Here is an 18,558-nt window from a genome sequence, read left to right on the forward strand (position 1 = left end):
TAGCATGTGGGAACTGGTTCTCTGAGCAGAACCCAGACCCCGTGCATTTGGAGTACATTGGGAGAACAGAGTCTTAGACCCTGTACCACCAAGAAAGTACACTCAACAGAGGGATTTTAAAAGAAAAAGAAGAAGAAAAACAGTGCTAGCCTGAAACAAATTGAGTCTGGTGCTAGCTTCAGCATCACACGTATTGATACAGGACAGACAATGCTAAAACTGACACAGCACAAAAATGAGCATGGCTCCTCCCAAGGACGGCAAGCAAATTTGTGAATCATTCCATATTTTTACTCATAATTTTAAAAAATTCAGAATCTCTAGGTGTGATGGGGCATCGGGCCATTTTGAAAGGATGTCTAGGAGGTACTAGTGTGCAGTCCAGTTATGGAACCACCAATAGGAAGATAAGAAGTGTGGATTTCCAGAAAGTGTAATTCCTATGTGTCCCAGGCGCAATTAAGAGTGATCCCCTTCCCCTGAGGGGTCCAGTGGCGAAGGCTCCAAGCTCCCAATGCAGAGTGTCAGGTTCAATCCGTGGTCAGGGAACTAGATCCCACATGCCACAACCAAGACTTTGAATGTAGCAACTGAAGATCCTGCATGCTGCAACAAAGACCTGGTGTAGCCAAATAAACAAAATTTTTAAAAAGATCGACCCAGCTTCTGTGGAAATATTTGGAGGCAGTAGCAGTGAGTCTTGGGTTTACTTCATTTGGGCCTACACGGTGTGGGCACTTCCTTCCGTCCCTTTCTTTTTTCCTCTTTGTTCCCCCCCTCCCTCTTTTTAACGCCAGCTTGGCAATCTCGCAGCACAGATCTATTTTAGCACAGCGACATGCTGAGCTCTGAAACCTTTCAAACTGTGTTATTCCCAACTACGGATGCCCTATCCTGCAAAGAAAAGAGACTTTCTGGGGTTCTCTGAGCTCAGATCCCGGCTGCATATAGTTTCTGAGTCCTCCCAGGCTCCACCCTCCACCGGGCTGGTCAGTTTTGCCCTTGACTTCTCTGCCCCCAGCCATGATGTCCCCTCCACCCTCAGGTGGCTCCAAGAAGGGACAGGACATGAAGGGCAGCCTCCCACTTAGTCGAACCTCTTGTCAACTGCAAGGAATCTGCCTCACAATGCAAGGAGATGCAGGTGACAAGGGTTAAATCCCTGGGTTGGGAAGATCCCCTGGAGTAGGAAATGGCAACTCGCTCCAGTATTCTTGCCTGGGAAGTCTCATGGACAGAGGAGCCTGGTGGGCTACAGTCCATAGTATCACAAACAATCAGACACGACTGAGCATGGGCTCAGCTGCAGACAACATACGGGGTAGATACCGAGCAGGACACCACCTTCAACGCTTAGGACAGCAGGGCAGAGGAAACCCTTCAGGTTTCTTCTCAGTCGCTTCCTGGGATACATTAACCCACATCATGTATGTACCGGCTTTCGTTTAACATGGGTTTTGGATTTTCCATCACAAAAGGAAATGTTTGCTTTTTAGAAAGATCCCACAATCTCCTCATGTCCACTCTTTCTAAGTACTATCATTTTATCTCTGCTTTTTTTTTTCAGTAGTTTTTCTTAAGTTTTTTTTTTATGTGAACCATTTTTGAAGTCTCTGTTGAAAACTTGTTACAATATTGATTCTATTTTGTGTGCGGTTTTTTTTTTTTTTTTTTTTGGCCCAGAGGCTGGTGGGATCTTAGCTCTCTGACCAGGGATTGAAGCTGCATCCCTCCTACTGGAAGGCGAAATCTTAACCACTGGACTGACAACCAAGTCCCAGTAGCTTTGTTTTTTAAGTTTGCAAACCGTGCAAAATTAGGAGAGAGAAAGCACTCTGATGTGGAGATTTTGGCTAAAGGGGGAGCTCTGGACATTGGGGGCATTGCTTGAACTTCATCCTTCAAGTGTCTCAATATATTTTCAAAGAAAATAGACTACAGTGCGCTCTGTTTTTTCAACTTCCATTGAGATTGTTGTGGAGGAGGCACTCTTGGAGTTTTTGCGTATTTTGTTCAGATATTAACAGTATAATTTAAATAATGATCTAGGGACTTCCCTGGTGCTCCAGTGCTTAGGGCCCAGTGCTTTCACTGCCAGGCCCCAGGTCAGTCCCTGGTTGGGGACCTAAGATCCCACAAGCCAAATAGCAAAGCCCTCCCCCCCCCAATTTTTTATTAAAAAAAATAAAACAATAATGACCTAGTGAAAGAATTAAGTCATCACAGCACTTGAAGGTGACCCATTCTACATCTATTCTTGAGGTCTTTGGCCAGTGGTGAGTTTCCTCCTCTCTCTGTGATATAGGATACCTTTTCCTTTGTGTAAGTTTTTCATGATGAGTAAACTAGGCACAGTAGGACATATCGTAGCCAGAAGAAAAGAAAACTCTCTCACCTGAAATCTCTTCTCCCTGCTCTTCTTCACACTTGGATGAATTTTCTTAACAACCCCTGGCTTTCAGGAGAGCCCAGCATTCATGTGAGTGGCACACAGTGCGGTATATTTCACAATGACTTTTTAACAATCTGTACAGTTACATATAATGTACTTTGAGTTTAAAAAAAAGTCATGTTAGAATATATATATGTTGCTCTCACTTCTTATATGAGATTGAGCACAATACTTACCCTCTTGAGACTACAGTGTTCATTTATAAAAAAGGGATATTTATGGTAGATACTTCATAGGGTTTTGTGAAGATGGCAATGGATATAAAGTATAAAGCTGATTGCTGGGCATTTTGGTCAGCTACACAATAAATGGTAGTTAGATGCTGTTACTATTACTTTTGTTAGTATCAGCCAAGCTGTTTCTCTGACTTTTTTTTTTTTTTCTCCTCACATGCTGTAGGTAAAAAAAAAAAAAAGTACAAAGAATGAAATTTTGCCATTTGTGGCAACATGGATGGACCTGGAGGGTATTGTGCTTAGTGAAGTAAATCAGACAGAGAAAGACAATTACTGTATGATATCGCTTGTATGTGGAATCTAAAAATAAAACAAATATATGTGTGTAGCAAAACAGAAACCGACCCACAGATAGAACAAACCAGTGGTTACCAGTGGGGAAAGGGCAGGAAGAGAGGCAACACGGGGGAAGGGATGATGAGGTACAATGATTATGTATGAGATAGATGGCAACAAGGATTTATGGCACAGCACAGGGAACTATAGCCATTATCTTATGATAAATTTTAATGGAATAGAATCTGTAGAAATATTGAATCACTAGGCTATATACCTGCAACTAATATAATATTGTAAATCAACTATATGTCAATGAAAGAAATAAAAATTAATTTTAGAAAGAGTAGATCTTTTTTCCATAACTTAAACCTGCTCATTCTTTGGATGGAATTCTAAAGAGAGAGATGGCATTCATAGACCACAATTAGGCTGTCTTTGAAGCTGGATCGTTTCCTGCCTATAAATTGTCTGACTGAAGGATTTATACACTTTTGAGATTTGCCTTCTGGCAAGTTCCCTAGAATCCTCACCCAAATCTTCATCTTCAGAATTCCCTAACAATTCTGCATTCACATAGAAATTTGTGGTTTTCAAGCATTGTGACCTTACATGTCAGCTTTAGAACACTCTAAAAATATATCATTAATGTATCATTAATTAATTAGCATTTCATTAATGCTATTTGTCATGGAAGAATGTTAAGAAACCAAGAATTTAGTTGACCTGACTGTGGACCCTTGGTCTGTGTGAAATTTAGGGAACTAATCGGACCTTCCATCTTTTCTCCAACATCCACTTTGCTCCCGTGACTGAGTTCAAGCAACTTCTTCTTGGGCTGTGCTGGGTCTTCATTGTGGCGCAAAGGCTTCTCTGGCTGTGGCAGGCAGGCTTGGTTTCTCCATGGCATGTAGGATCTTAATTTCCCAATCAGGCATTGAACCCACATGCTCTGCCTTGGAAGGTGGATTCGTTACCACTGGACCACCAGGGAAGCCACCAAAATCACTTTATTAGTATCAAGGAGGCAGACACACAGTTAAGAATCCATAGATTGTTCTTTAACCTTGAAGTTACTGAGCATTGCTGTGGGGACACAGCCACCTCGCAAATACCTTTTGGCTGCCTGGCATGGTACATGTAACATAAAGTCCACAAAGCACTGGGGTGCCAAATTTAGACATTTATTAATAGCTGAAACCTCTTCCTGGTCACACCTGCCAAAGAAGATCAAAGGACTTGCTTTTAAGCTTTGCCTCTTCTTTTCCTACTTGACATTTCTTGAAACTGATGAAAAGTGGAAGGAAATAAAAGGCAAGAAGAGAAGGTATGGAACGTGTGGATTAGGAGCAGAGTGAAAAAGAGACCTGCTTCATTTGCGGTCAGTCCCTCCCAACTGTGGTCTTGGATCTGATGTCAAGCCAGCTCTAGGGTCTCCTGAACAGCCTGCCTTCCGGGTAGAGCATCCGTTCTCTGGAGAAAATCACTGTTTTTGGCAATGGACTGATGAGTCCATGGTTGATGACATCTGTGCTCCTATTTATAACTCAAGGGTATACCCCCTTTTTCCATCTGAGCTGTTAGCTTTTAAAAATATTTAAAAACCAATCAGCAACTAAATTGCATCTGAAGAGCTATTTCAATTATAGAATGGAGGCAGCTCCTCAGCAACCGAAGTATTTAAGAGCTGCAGAAATTAATGTGCATTTTAATGCTGATTTGCTGAGTATAATACACTTTGTAATTCATTTAAATGTATTCTGTGTGTTTTCTTCTAGCTGAAGGCGCAGCGGCAGTCCTTTGAATCATCATAAAAGTACAGTTTTAAAGTTTTTTTTAATAGAAAAGTATTTAAAACCTAAGAAAATAAACCGAGTGAAGACATAATTGGTCGGAACTGGAATGTACCTTGGGGGCTTTTCCTTGAAAAACATCACTTAAAAGCACTCCTGTGGGATGATTCTCCCTCCTGAAAGAGACAACCTGGAGTTTGGATCACATCAAATAAAAATCTCACCTAAAATTGCTTTCTTTCTCGTTGCTGGACTAGATAAAAGTGTTAATTGTTCAGTCGTGTCTGACTCTTTGCAACCCCATAAACTGTGGCCCACCAGGCTCCTCTGTCCATGGGATTTCCCAGGCAAGAGTACTGGAGTGGGTAGCCCTTCCCTCCTGCAGGGGATCTTCCCGACCCAGGGATCAAACCCATGTCCCCTGCATTGCAGGCAGATTCTTTTCTGTCTGAGCCACCGGGGAGGCCCCACTGGACTAGACAGAAGCTGTGTTATTTGTCAGAAGCTGCTGGCAGATAAATCCAGGAGAATCAGTGCCTCCAAGGATGATGAGTTTTAACACTGAGTTAATTAAACATAAACGTTTTGCCCCAGGGCCACACAAGCAGTTCCTCTGTCGTCAGCCTGAAGGAGGAAAAGTCCGCAGAGCAAACAGCTGCTTTTGTTCAGCAGTCGCCACAACCAGAATTACGGGGATGTGTAAGGGAGAAAGCATGGCTACAGGCAGGAAAAAAGGGCCCGAGGTGGACGCACCTGGCCCAGGTCACCCCTCTGGGTCTTGAATGAGAGATCTGGGGAAGCACAGATTTCGGATGCGGATCACCCATATGCCCTCACTTCCTCCAAAGTCTTCGTCCTTTCACACCGCAGATGAGGGACTAACATCCTGAAATGGAATCACTGCAGATTCTAGGGAAGAGCCAAATCCCTGCGTAACCCCCAGAAGCCTGGTAGAAGTGACAATCCCCTGCTGTGTTCTATAGTCCTTGGAAAACAAAAGAGCACAGTCTTCTGTGTGCTAGTCACTGTGACGTGGGATCATCTCCAGCTTTTATCAGTCCCCAGTTCCATGTCATGTGTTGGATCTGCTTGGGTTGTGTTTGAACCGATGTGGTTGTTGAGTCGCTAAGTCATGTCTGACTCTCTTCGACCCCGTGGACTGCAGCATGCCAGGCTCCTCTGTCCTCCACTATCTCCCTGAGTTTGCTCAGATTCATGCACATTGAGTCAGTGATGCTATTTAGCCACCTCATCCTCAGCTGCCCCTTCTCCTCTCACCTTCAGTCTTTCCCCGCATCGGTGTCTTGAACTGATGAGGTGCATGAAGTGATTACACGCTCTGCACTCCGCCCCCCTGAAATTCTTCCCCTTCCCTGAAGCCAGGGCGGTTATAAACTGAGCCAATCAATGCACCTAAGACAGAGGCTCCTCAGGACTCTTCTCCAGGGCCACCCTCTTCCGGGACCTCACTGCTCTTCTGGGTCCCAGTCAGAAAAGTGAAAGGACTTTTTTATGGAACAAGCATGAAGTGAGCCCTTAACTCCCATTGCCTTTGGACAGGCTTGTAGGGGAGGATGGGTGAGTGACAGCCTTGTTCATCAAAGAGAACAAACCCAAGGGTTGGAAATTTGGGGTGACTCCACGCTGTTTACTGAAAATCAGAGATTTCCTCTGGCTTCGAGGAGTGGTTATGGGATGTAGCTGAAGTCAGAGGTCACAGTTTAAAGTGTAGTTCAGAATAGGCTCTGAACACCCATCTGGGGTGGCCTCTCCAGACTGTCCAAATTGAGGAAGCAAAAGGCTCAGAGATGTGGGCGCCTCAGGCTGGCTCTCACGCCAGTCTGAGCACTTGGCTGAACTGCGGGTTACCTGCAATCACCGCTGCTGAGTAACTGGAGTCTGTACGTCTTACACATTAACCCCTGGAGCCCTCTTCCCCCGAGCCCCAGGGGCCCTCCTTTCCCCAGCAAACGTGACATTGTCACAGTGCCTGCTGCCCCTGGATGTCCGTTCCTCGGCCTCTATAAGGAAACCACTGAGCCTGCCTATGAGCTGTACACAGTGGTGGCTTTCATTTAAATACCCACTGCTCTTTCTTCCGCACTGGGGAACAGAGAGCGCTATTTATAGGCATCCTGGTGTCAATTTCCACACCGAGGAGGTGAGGCTGGTTTCTGATGTTGGCCTTTCCAGCCAGCTGTCCCCCATCATTTTGCACAGGCTGGCATGACATTTTCCTCCAGCCAATTGAATCCTGAAAAGTTTTTTCTTTCACACGTGAATGAAAAAGAAGCCCCACTCCTTGTAAAACTGTAATGTCACAGGCTCTATCTAATTTGTACTCAGAAACCTTACTAAGCAGAGGGGAGACAACATATACTCCCTTGATAAAGGCTGTGATCACTTATTTGGCAGGTTCTTTTGCAGGGAGGGTGGTAGAATTTAATGTAGAACTTGGTGAATAACTAGAATCTTAGATAATCTTTCCCCAAATAAATGCTCCTTTGATTTCCCTTTCTACTTCTTTTTCAAAGCTAAAGATACTGTGTACTAGCAGCTAATTGAAACCTAAGGAGATGAAAAAATAAAAGGGGGAAGAATCGCATTCAGTAATGTTAATGTTGTAAGTCAAAGGAAAGATACCAACTACCCAGCACCCGGAAAAGGGAAGTTATTGTTTAATAAAAGCCTGGAAAACAGTATGGACTGATGATGATTGTGTGAACAAGTGGGAAACGTAATCTGAGTCCTTAAGAAACTCGAACTGTTATAAATCCCAGCAAATCTGTGCAAGTCTCTGGAGATTCAGTATAGCCAGACTTCGGATTTGGAGCAGGAGTGACTGCCCGCAGCCTCATCTTTGTCAGTCTGCCGAAGCCCTGTGTCTTTCTCTTTAGATGGTTCTGTTAGAGAATTTTGCTCTGTGGGGAACTTCGAGCAATTTAGATCACATATCATGAAATGGGTGAGAATATAAAAATGAGAGCTAGTCTAACCGTGACAGTTTTTGCAAAGCACCTGCCGTACACACTAAAAAGTCATCTTTTTTAAACTTTTCATGTCGTAGTGGGGTATACCCAATGAACGATGTTGTGATGATTTCAAGCAAACAGTGAAGGGACTCAACCACACACCTACACGTACCCATTTGCCCTCATTGTAGACTCCAAGGCAGAAGAAAAGGCTGAGGGCAGGATAAGAAAAGTGCGTCCCAGAACAGAGTTCTCCCCGTGGCCTCACTTTGGAAGCAACGCTCAACAGATAGTCCCTGAACAAATAAGCAAATGAACGAATGGATGAGCGTATTGGTTATTAAGGAGGAGTGAGAAGCAAATTTGGACAGCGTGCTCAGTCACGTCCAACTCCTTCTGACACTACAGACTGTAGCCCACCAGGCTCCTCTGACCCTGGGATTTCCCAGGCAAGAATACTCAAGTGGGTTACCATTTCCTCCTCCGTGGGTGTTTCTGACCCAGGGATCAAACCCGCATCTCCTGTGTCTCCTACAGAGCAGGCAGGTACTTTACCTTCTGAGCCATCAGGGAAGCCCACGTTTAGACCATATTTGCCACAAAACTGGAAAGCCCACAGAATGAACCAAAACAATCACGATGTTCTATTGATAGCCCCTCCAAAAACACTGTAAAATTACTCTTTTTAATTACAAAAGAGTTCAAGGACACAGAAAAGTATAGAGAATGAACTCTGTTAAAGGAACATTTAAATAAAGCAGTAAGAATAAGAGATGAAGGGACTTGCCTCTGTGCCTCCAATTCAGGGATGCAGGGAGCGCAGGTTAGGTCCCGGGTGGAGGAACTAAGATATCGCGTGCTACACAACCAAATCAATAAATAGAAACACACACACAAATGAATAAAAAGTAAGCAACATTTTAAGACGCTATCTTTAAAAAAAAGAATGAGGTGAACCTCCTGCTTCTCCTTCCCTAGTGCTTGTACACACCTCTTTCAAGAAATAACCACTTTCATTGAAATTGATGTTAATCATCTTAAGAATTTTTTTAAAAATTAAATTCACTTGCAGATATATGTATCCATAAATTATGCATTGTTTTATATCTTTTTTTTAGCTTTTTAAAATAAGCACTACTGTACCATATATAATTTTCCCTAACTTGCTTTTCATACTTGTGTTTGGGGGAATTTATCCATGTTGATTTATGTAACTCAAGGAAATTCATTTTAACTGATGTGTAGTGTTTATTGTACCTTATGAATATCCCATAACTTACATCTCCATTTTCCTGGTGCTGTATATTTTAGTTACTTTTTTTTTTTTTTTTTTTTTGCTACAAGGCCTCCCTGGCCATTCCTGTTTATGTTTCCTTGAGCATACAACCAAGGTAGCCACAGGCAGTGGTTTTCAACCCTGCCTATATGTAAAAACAGTTTAAGAAAAATACCCAGTCTGAGCTCAACATCAAAGATTCTGATTTAATTTGCCTAGGGTCTAAATTCCAGTGTTAGAAGACAGAAAATGAATAAAGTTATAGATTAGGAAATGTTGGCCGCACAGTTGTGTCAGACTTTTGTGACCCCATGGACTGTAGCTCACCAGCCTCCTCTGTCCATGGGATTTCCCAGGCAAGAATCCTGGAGTGGGTTGCCATTCCATTCCCCGGTGGATCCTCCCAACCCAGGGATGGAACCTGCAGGAAGGTTGTTTACCCTCTGAGCCACCAGGGGAGCCCAGGTTAGGAGACATCTGGTGGTCATTTCTATTGTTGGCTGCATTTATAGACGGAGAGAATGAGGTGCAGTGACTTACCTGCACCTGAGGTGCAGTAAGGTGATGGCAAAGCCAGAATCCAGACCCGGGTGGTCTGAGCTGAGTGTAGGTGTCTAAGCCCCGGGCTACACTTCCTCTATCATTGTCAAGAGCAGATCCAGAAACAGAAGACCTAGTAGGCTAGAAGGGCTGTGCTCCAAGTCTGAATTTTCAGATGAGAAACTGAGGCTCATAGAGAGGTGGGGAGTGGCTCAGCCCAAGGGGCCCTCCATGTGAAGGAGACCATCTGTGCCTGTTCCTCTCCAACCTAGTGAGGCTGGATTGACCGTTCATTTCTGAAACACAGTGTGCATTTCCTAATTATAAAAATGGCATTATAATGGTGGGATTCCCTTGTGGCTCAGTGGTAAAGAATTCACCTGCCAAAACAGGAGATAAGGGTTCCATCCCTGGGTTGGGAGGATCCCCTGGAGAAGGAAATGGCAAGCCACTCCAGTATTCTTGCCCGGGAAATCCCAAGGACAGAGGAACCTGGTGGGCTATAGTCCATAGGGTTATAAACAGTCGGACACAACTAAGCAACTAAACAAGAACAACACAAGAAGTGAGGGAAAGAAAACAAGGCGATCCACTGGAGCCTGGGTCCAGGGGAGAGCATCCTCCGGCGGTGATCCTGAAGCTCAGATGAGTGATCTGGGGTGGGTGAGATTTCAGACAAAGAGTTCCTGCCAGAGGACATGGCTGGAGGAAGCTTGTCATTTTGAGAAGCAGGAAGTCAGTATTTCTGCTAGCCTACTCTTACAATTGTGGGGCCAGCTTAGGATTACCAGCACAGGCCCACGTGGGTGCATGCTGAATCGTTCAGTAATGTCTGACTTTTTGTGACCTTGTGCACCATAAGCCCACCAGGCTCCTCTGTCCACAGGGATTCTCCAGGCAAGAATACTGGAGTGGTCTGCCTGGGATATCCTTCTGCAGGGGATCTTCCCAACCCAGGGATCAAACCTGTGTCTCTCACATCTCCTGCACTGATAGGTGGGTTCTTAACCACTAGTTCTACCTGGGAAGCCCTTCAGGCTCATGTACCACACACCTAAATATGAAGAATCATAAGTTAAGCAAACTATTAAGGCATACATGCTCTATATTACTATTTTAACAAATACACCTTCATAATAACAAAATTAAAAATATGAAAGAAAAAATTTAAAGAACAGATAGTGCTATGGTCTTCATCTGATGGAAAGTCATCAAAATACCAACCACAACTATGTTTGATTGTTATTGCACACACGTGGGTGTACTGGGAGATGGACCAAGGATGCTTGAATGAGTGATGAAATAAAGATATAGATAATTAATAAATTATTTTCTATTTATTCCATAAAACTTATTTTGTTGGCTCTATTTCAGTGATATCATTATCTAGGTTGCTATAATCAATAGTCACATAATCTGTTATTGACAGTCATCGTCTAAAGGATTAAAGCAAAACCCAGTTTTAAGAGAGACACAATTTAAACGTATTTTCATTAAAACATAAATGTAAAATATTTTTAAAGTTAACATTTTAATTAAGGTTATTTTTAATTGAAGGTGGCTTTTCTTCTAAAGTATATTATAATTAATAAATATCAAACATTCATTCAAATTTTAAATTTCATCTTAAATTTAAATAGTTCTTATTAAACACAGTGCTGACCCTTAAATAGTGTGGGGTTGGGGCACTGACCTCTTGTACAGTTGAAAATCCATGAGCAAGTTTACAGTTGGCCCTCCATATGTGCAGTTTGGCATCTGTGGGCTCACCCAGTATCAGTGGTATACTACTGAAGAATATATTTATAGAGAGAAAATCCACACAGTTCAGACCCACGTTGTTCAAGGGCCAACACTTACACAAAAGTAAAGCTATTGCGGTGCAAGAATTGGATGTACGTTCAGTTGTATGAACAGGTTTCACTTCATGTTACTTTTAGTCCCACAGTGTTTTAAAATGCAGGATTTATTATTGCTAAGGTATGGGGAGGTCAATAGATCAGGAGATGACGGCCATTCGAAGAGAATTTGTTATACTCACAGATCCCAAGAGAAGGGGGCATGTCATGGCAGGCAGGCCCACAGAGGGAGGCACCAAGGTCCATCAGGATGTGAAGGTGGGGGGCATGAATAACAGCTTTTATGATCACTTCCTGGGACAAGGTAAGTTTACCTAAATAAAATAGGGCTTTTAAAAAGTGAAATGAAAAAATTAAATTTCGGCTTGCTTACTTACAATGTGAGTAAAATAAGGAATTCTGTGAGACACTTTTATACATTAAATGAAAAAAGAAATTTCCCAGGGGTCAAAACCATTTCAGATGGTGGCTTTTGAATAGTGCCTCTAGAGAGCAGCAGAGCAGGACAGAGACCAGTGTTTACTAGCATTAGTCTAACAAACAATACTTGTGCCAAGAACACTGACCAAAAGCCTGAGAACTTGTAGGCGAAGTCGCTTTAAAATGGATTGTTAATGATGTCTTCTATTATAGCTGTGAGGAGCCTGGTGTGCTGCAGTCTGTGGGGTCTCAAAGAGTCGGACATGAGTTAGGGACTGAACAACAGCAACAACGCCTTTGCAAACAATTACCTTGGATTTTTAATAACATCTCCCAATTAATCTGTATTTCTTCGGGACTTCCCTGGTATTTCAGTGACTAACACTCCATTCTCCCAGTGCAAAGGGCCCAAGTTTGATCCCTGGTCAGGAACTAGAACCCACACGTTGCAATTAGGACCCAGTGTAGCCATATAAATAAACAGATTTTTTAAAATCTGTATTTCTTCATGCTTCCAGTTGGAAGTTTGATAGTACCGAAGGTTGATAGACATTTCTGGACATGATGCCTATGATAGGTACACATATCAGGGCGTGACCTACTTGTCTTGTACTGAGAAAAGTCCTGAACATTTTAAGGTGGGCTCGTTCATGTTAGTGAACTGCCTTGTGGTATGGCTCCTGGAGCGGTCACAGTTAATATTTTGGTGCTTGCTGTAAACGAAAATCCAAAGTAATCGTTTGCAAAGGCTTTGTTGCTATCGTTCAGTCTCTAACTCATGTCCGACTCTTTGAGACCTCGCAGGCTGCAGCACACCAGGCTCCTCTGTCCTTCACTATCTCCCTGAGTTTGCTCAAACTCATGCCCATTGAACCAGTGATGTCATCCAACTGTCTCATCCTCTGCCGCCCTCTTCTCCTTTCACCCTCAATCTTTCCCAAGAGCAGTCTTTTCCAATGAGTTAGTTCTTCACATCAGGTGGCCAAAATATTGGAGCTTCAATTTCAGCATCAGTCCTTCTGGTGATTGACTGGTTTGATCTCCTTGCAGTTCAAGGGGCTCTTAAGAGTCTTCTCCAACACCATAGTTCGAAAGGATTAATTCTTTGGCACTCAGCCTTCTTTACGTCCAACTCTTACATCTGTACATGACTACTGGAAAAACCATAGCTTTCATTCATAGGTGGACCTTGTTGGCAAAATGATATCTCTGCTTTTTAATACACTGTCTAGGTTTGTCATAGCTTTTCTTTCAATGGGCAAGCATATTTTAATTTCTTGGCTGCAGTCACCATATGCAGCGATTTTGGAGCCCAAGAAAATAAAGTCTGTCACTGTTTCTACTTTTTCCCCATCTATTTGCCATGAATTAAACTCAACTTAGTGCCTGAACAATGAACAACAATATTTGCCGTGAAGGGAAGAGACGCCATGATTTTAGCTTTTTGAACGTTGACTTTTAAGCCAGCTTTTTCACTCTCCTCTTTCACCCTCATCAAGAGACTCTTTAGTTCCTCTTCACTTTCTGCCATTAATGTGGTATCATCTGCATATCTGAGGTTATTGATATTTCTCCTGGAAATCTTGATCCCAGCTTGTAATTCATCCATCCTGGCATTTTGCATGATGTATTCTACATATAAGTTAAATAAGCAGGGTGACGATATACAGCCTTGATGTACTCCTTTCCCAATTTTGAACAAGTTCATTGTTCCATGTCTGGTTCTAACAGTTGCTTCTTGTCCTGCATACAGATTTCTCAAGAGACAGGTAAGGTGGACTGGTATTCCCATCCCTTTAAGAATTTTCCACAATTTGTTGTGATCCATACAGTCAAAAGCTTTAGTGTAGTCACTGAAGCAGAAGTAGATGTTTTTAGTTATTTAACTCATTCACCCAGGAATAATTTTGTACTAAAACTTATTATATCTAATAAGGCCCCCAGTCTAAAACTACAGACCCATTCATTTTATTAGATGCAGAGCTGGCAGGATGCCATAACAATGAGGACCATGGATTTGGTTCTGCCATGGTGACAAAGAGATTTTTATTAACTTTTGGGAAAAAAAAAAAAACAGGCATGTTAGTTTAATACAAAGAAAAAGCTCACAACCTTTCACCAGCAAATACCTGAGTTTCCCTCCCTGAAATACATTTCCTAAAATGAAAGTGAAATGTTTCCAAAATTATAGATTTGAGGACTGAATGGCAAAAAATAAAACTCACAGATTTTAAACTTTAGAAGATGAACAAATGTGTATCAATTCACACTCTGATGTAAAATTCCTAATTTGAATAAAAGCTACAAATGGAAATCATTGTCCTACGCTCCAATAAAAAGTAAATACAGTGATGTTAGAAAAGTAGAATATTGCAAGTATGTTGAGTCACTGCTTTAAAAAAAAAATCACTATGCAAGAATCTTTCTGCGTTTAGGATTCCTACATTTGTGAACAGCTGTTTTTGTAATAAAGCTGAATAAAACTAAATGTCACAACTCGTTAAAGGATTTAACATTGAACACAGAACTCAAAACTTGACACTGTCATCTTAATACCTAAAAAAAAAAAATCACCAACAGCAAAACCAACAGAAATGGTAGTCAGGCTTCTATGTTCTAATCTAAAGCATAATGATTCATAAGATAAAATACAAATAGAAATGTGTAATGGATTACATATTCAAACATATGCTTCTGTTAATTTTCAAATTCAAATTGATAGTATTCTACTATTACCCATGTTTCTGTTGTAATCTTACAACGACACATCTGGAAAAACACAGAAAGATTGAATATTTTTCTGGCTGTTGATTTTTCTTTTTTTAAATATATTTATTTATTTACTTAGTTGGCTGCACTGGGTCTTAGCCGCAGCATGCAGGTTCTTTAACTGCAGCATTTGAACTCCTAGTTTCGGCATGTGGGATCCAATATCCCAACCAGAGGTCAAACCCGGGACCCCTGCATTAGGAACTCAGAGTCTTAGCCACTGGACAAGCAGGGAAGTCCTTGCTAATTTTTCTTATACTCAGTCCATCTCACTGGTTTATTTTTATCTTCCAGGCCCTGTAGATACCTAACCGTGTAATCTCTGTTCTAGACCATGGGTTCCTTGTGGGCAGAAACCCTGACAGTGTACTATCCAACTAGCTTTCCTCGTTGGTCCATCTATCTACTATCTAACAAATACTTCTTGGCCGCCTGCTATCTACCCGGCATTGTCTGTCGTGCTGCAATTACAAAAATGGATAAAACAATTCCTGCCTCCAGGACCTCCGATTCCTGTATTCAGGAAACATTTGAACTGGTTGACTGGCTGTCTTAGTCCTCCCATGGCACAAAGAGTTCTGAGCTACACAGTCTGTAGAACTCCAAGACTGTTCCTTGCAAACGTGGCAGGTGATGTAACAGCTTATAAAATTCACCCCCAAAGAGAAAACCCTTTCCTGTCTGTGCGGTTTGAGCTGTGAAGGCATCTGGCACAATGGGAAGTGGCAAGTTTTGCCTTCAGGGTGACAGAAATGTGAGTCCCTAAAGCTAATTAGTAAATTAACACATAAGCTCATTCTCCTAAGTCCCCTAGTCCAAACCCTTTCTGAATTTGCTGTAACAAAGTAAGCTTTTCTTGAGACGTGTTTGTAGGTCTGAACAAACATGGCTTTGTCTTTGCCGGCATCTGAATCTGTTTCTGTCTCTGTTATCATGTTTGACATCCAAAGACTTATGCTTCTAATCCTGGTACCTCACTGCCCAGTTACCATGATGATGGTGGTAACTTCCCCCATACTTAACCTTCCCTTTAGGTTAATTGTCTTTTAAGACATACCTGGGCTGATGTCATAGGAAACAGAATGGCTACTCTTTGCTGAGCTCAGCAGTTGCACTAGATTTAAAGGGAGGGATGAAAATGAGAGATGTTGTAGTAGGCTTCGGGGTTGAAACGGCAAACATACAAAACAAATGGACACGTTCTCACAGTCTTAACTATTTCACAGTCTTTTAAAATAGTTAGACGTAAAAAAAAATAAAAATAACATAGTTAGACGTTTAAGATCTTGCAGTCTTCTTAAATATTTTAAGAGATATTTAATTTATCATCTTTTATTAGCCCAGAAGGATAGAGGTGTTCTCTGCTTCCTCATAATTTTTAGTCTTTTGCTAAAATTCTCCTTCCCCTCTGTTCACTCAACCTGATTGAATTCTGTCGTAACTCAATGTTATTTCAACAGCATTTTATCAAGTATCTATTCCATGCCAGGTCCTGTCAGCAGGCAGTGTAGGAGACAGCAGAGCACCTAGAAAGGTGGTTCATCAAAGACAGAATTCAGAATAAATAGAATTTATTAAGTGAAAAGGGTGAGATATGAAACCCAGGCGATTCAGTCAGCATGTTCAAAGGTGCAAAAGAATGAAATATCATGGTGGGCAAGAAGGAAATATAAATTGTTTGAGTGGCTGGGACGGCAGAAAAAGAGCAGGCTGGGAGTTAGCTGGGTGTTGGAGCTTATTCCAACTGAGCTTCAGTCAGTGTTCCAAGGAGGGCTTGTTTCAAAACCACCGGGGGAGGGCAGGGATTTTTTTTTTTTTTTTTTTTAAAGAAACCAAACTTATTTTTTCTGGGCAGGACACCTGGTGATTCAGATTCAGAAGGAGTGGGATTGGAGCCCAGAAATGTTTACTTTTTGAAATACTTTCCAAGTTCCAATTCAAGATGACAGCTGAGCACAAGCCTTTGCCTTCCGCCTCCTCTTCCTCCCCAAAGCCCTCCTGAAATTAACAGAGGAAGGACCAAGTGACTTACCCACAGCAGTGAAGAGAATAGAAAAACTTGCAAAGAGGTCAGTGCTAGTAATCTCTTGCTTAAAATCAGGGAGAGGACAGAAGCATGCTGAAAGCAAAAAACCAGCATTGGGAGCTATGAGCCTCCACCTTGGGAACAGGATGCCGAGAAAGCCATGGGTTCTGACAGAGCTACAGAGAAGCTTCCAAACTGGCGTAAGTCAGAGTGGGTAATGAATAATGCCACAAAAATAAAATCAAATGACGAGAGGAGTGTCTAAGGAACACCCTGAACCCTTCACTTCCAACTCATGGAGATTAACTGGCAGCCTCGCTCTTACCAATGTGGAATAGATGCTCTCTGAAAGAAAGATTTTTGAGAAATTCAAGCAATACTATTCTAGCCTGATTAATTTCTTCCCAGCTGGGAGAACAAGATCAGCATGGAAGAAAATCTTCCCCATATGTTCCTTGGGAGTCTGGAAGTAAGGATACCCCCACCCCCTCCAAGTACCCCTGACCCACAGGCCTCACCAGGGATGGAGCAGAAAGTACAGAAGGGACTAAAAGAGGAAGCCATGCTCATAGCTGTTGTGTCATACCCATGGGGCACTCAAAATGCAAGCTCTTCACGGTGACTTCTGTTTTGTATTAGGTGGGCATAAGAATTTAATATGGGTTTCCCAGGTAGCTCAGCTGGTAAAGAATCTGTCTGCAATGCAGGCGACCCCAGTTCTATTCCTGGGTTGGGAAGTTCTCCTGAAGATGGGATAAGCTATCCACTCCAGAATTCTTGGGCTTCCCTGGGGGCCCAGGTGGTAAAGAATCCACCTGCAATGCAGGAGACCTGGGTTTGATCCCTGAGTTAGGAAGATCCCCTGGAGGAGGGCATGGCAACCCACTCCAGTATTCTTGCCTGGAGAATCCCCATGGACAGAGAAGCCTGGCAGGCTACAGTCCATAGGGTTGCAAAGAGTCAGACACAACTGAGTGATTAAGAATAGCACAAGAACTTTAATACAGAGCCTCAAACATCCCAGCCTGTCTCAGGGTATCGCTTCTCTACTACAAACAGATAGCTTCTCTACTGCAAACAGGCAGCAAGAATAAAATTTTCCCTTTAAATGAAATCTCTCTGAAAAGGATGCATTCTCTGACGGGTAGAATGATCCCCAAAGGACCAGAATTCCCATGTTCAACTTTCTTTTATTATCTTTGTCCACTGAAAAGGGGAAGAAACCAATATTTGCTAGAAGAATCCAGCACTCGCTCTGGTCTGCAAAGGGTGGAGGTGAACAGGAGTCCGGGTTTTCATGTTTTAAGGGGATCAGATCCATGCTATGAAGCTCAGCACCTAGAGAATCCAGACTAAAGCGAGGTTTGGAAATGTGTGTAACCCTCCCCAGTCTCTGGCTAGAAAGAGACTCTCTCTTCCCCAGGAGAGCCCCTGACAAGCATGAAGGGGGTTTCAGAGGTCCATTCAAACAGGCTGAGATGACCCATCCCAACCGGACGACCACCGGGAAGAGAGTGGATGAGGCAGAAACCCTGTGACGTGAACGGACAGTGTAGCATACACGGTGCGAAGGCCTCAGCGGAAAGCCGCAGACCGAACGAACGGGCTGCGTGCGATTTCCACTCGAACTGGGACCCGGTCCCGCTGTGGGTTCCAATCCAGCCCCCACTTTGGACCCAGCGGGTGAGAAAAATCACACTAACCTGCAGCTTGAAAGTCCTCTCTGATGTCAGATGAGAGAACACTCATTCTCAAATGTTGAGAAATTAAGTAACTCTGGAACCAGGGCGGGGTGAGGGGGTGTGGCGGGGAAGCAGCGGTTCCTAGATTTTTTCTTGAAAATGAAACCATGTTGAATGCAATCGTGTGTGATGCTCTTGGCTGTGCAGGGAGGGATGGTGGCTGATTTTCAGACCGTCCCCCTGTACTTTCTTACTCA

This window comes from Budorcas taxicolor, chromosome 13, assembly GCF_023091745.1.
Source record: "Budorcas taxicolor isolate Tak-1 chromosome 13, Takin1.1, whole genome shotgun sequence".
Taxonomy (NCBI): Eukaryota; Metazoa; Chordata; class Mammalia; order Artiodactyla; family Bovidae; genus Budorcas; species Budorcas taxicolor.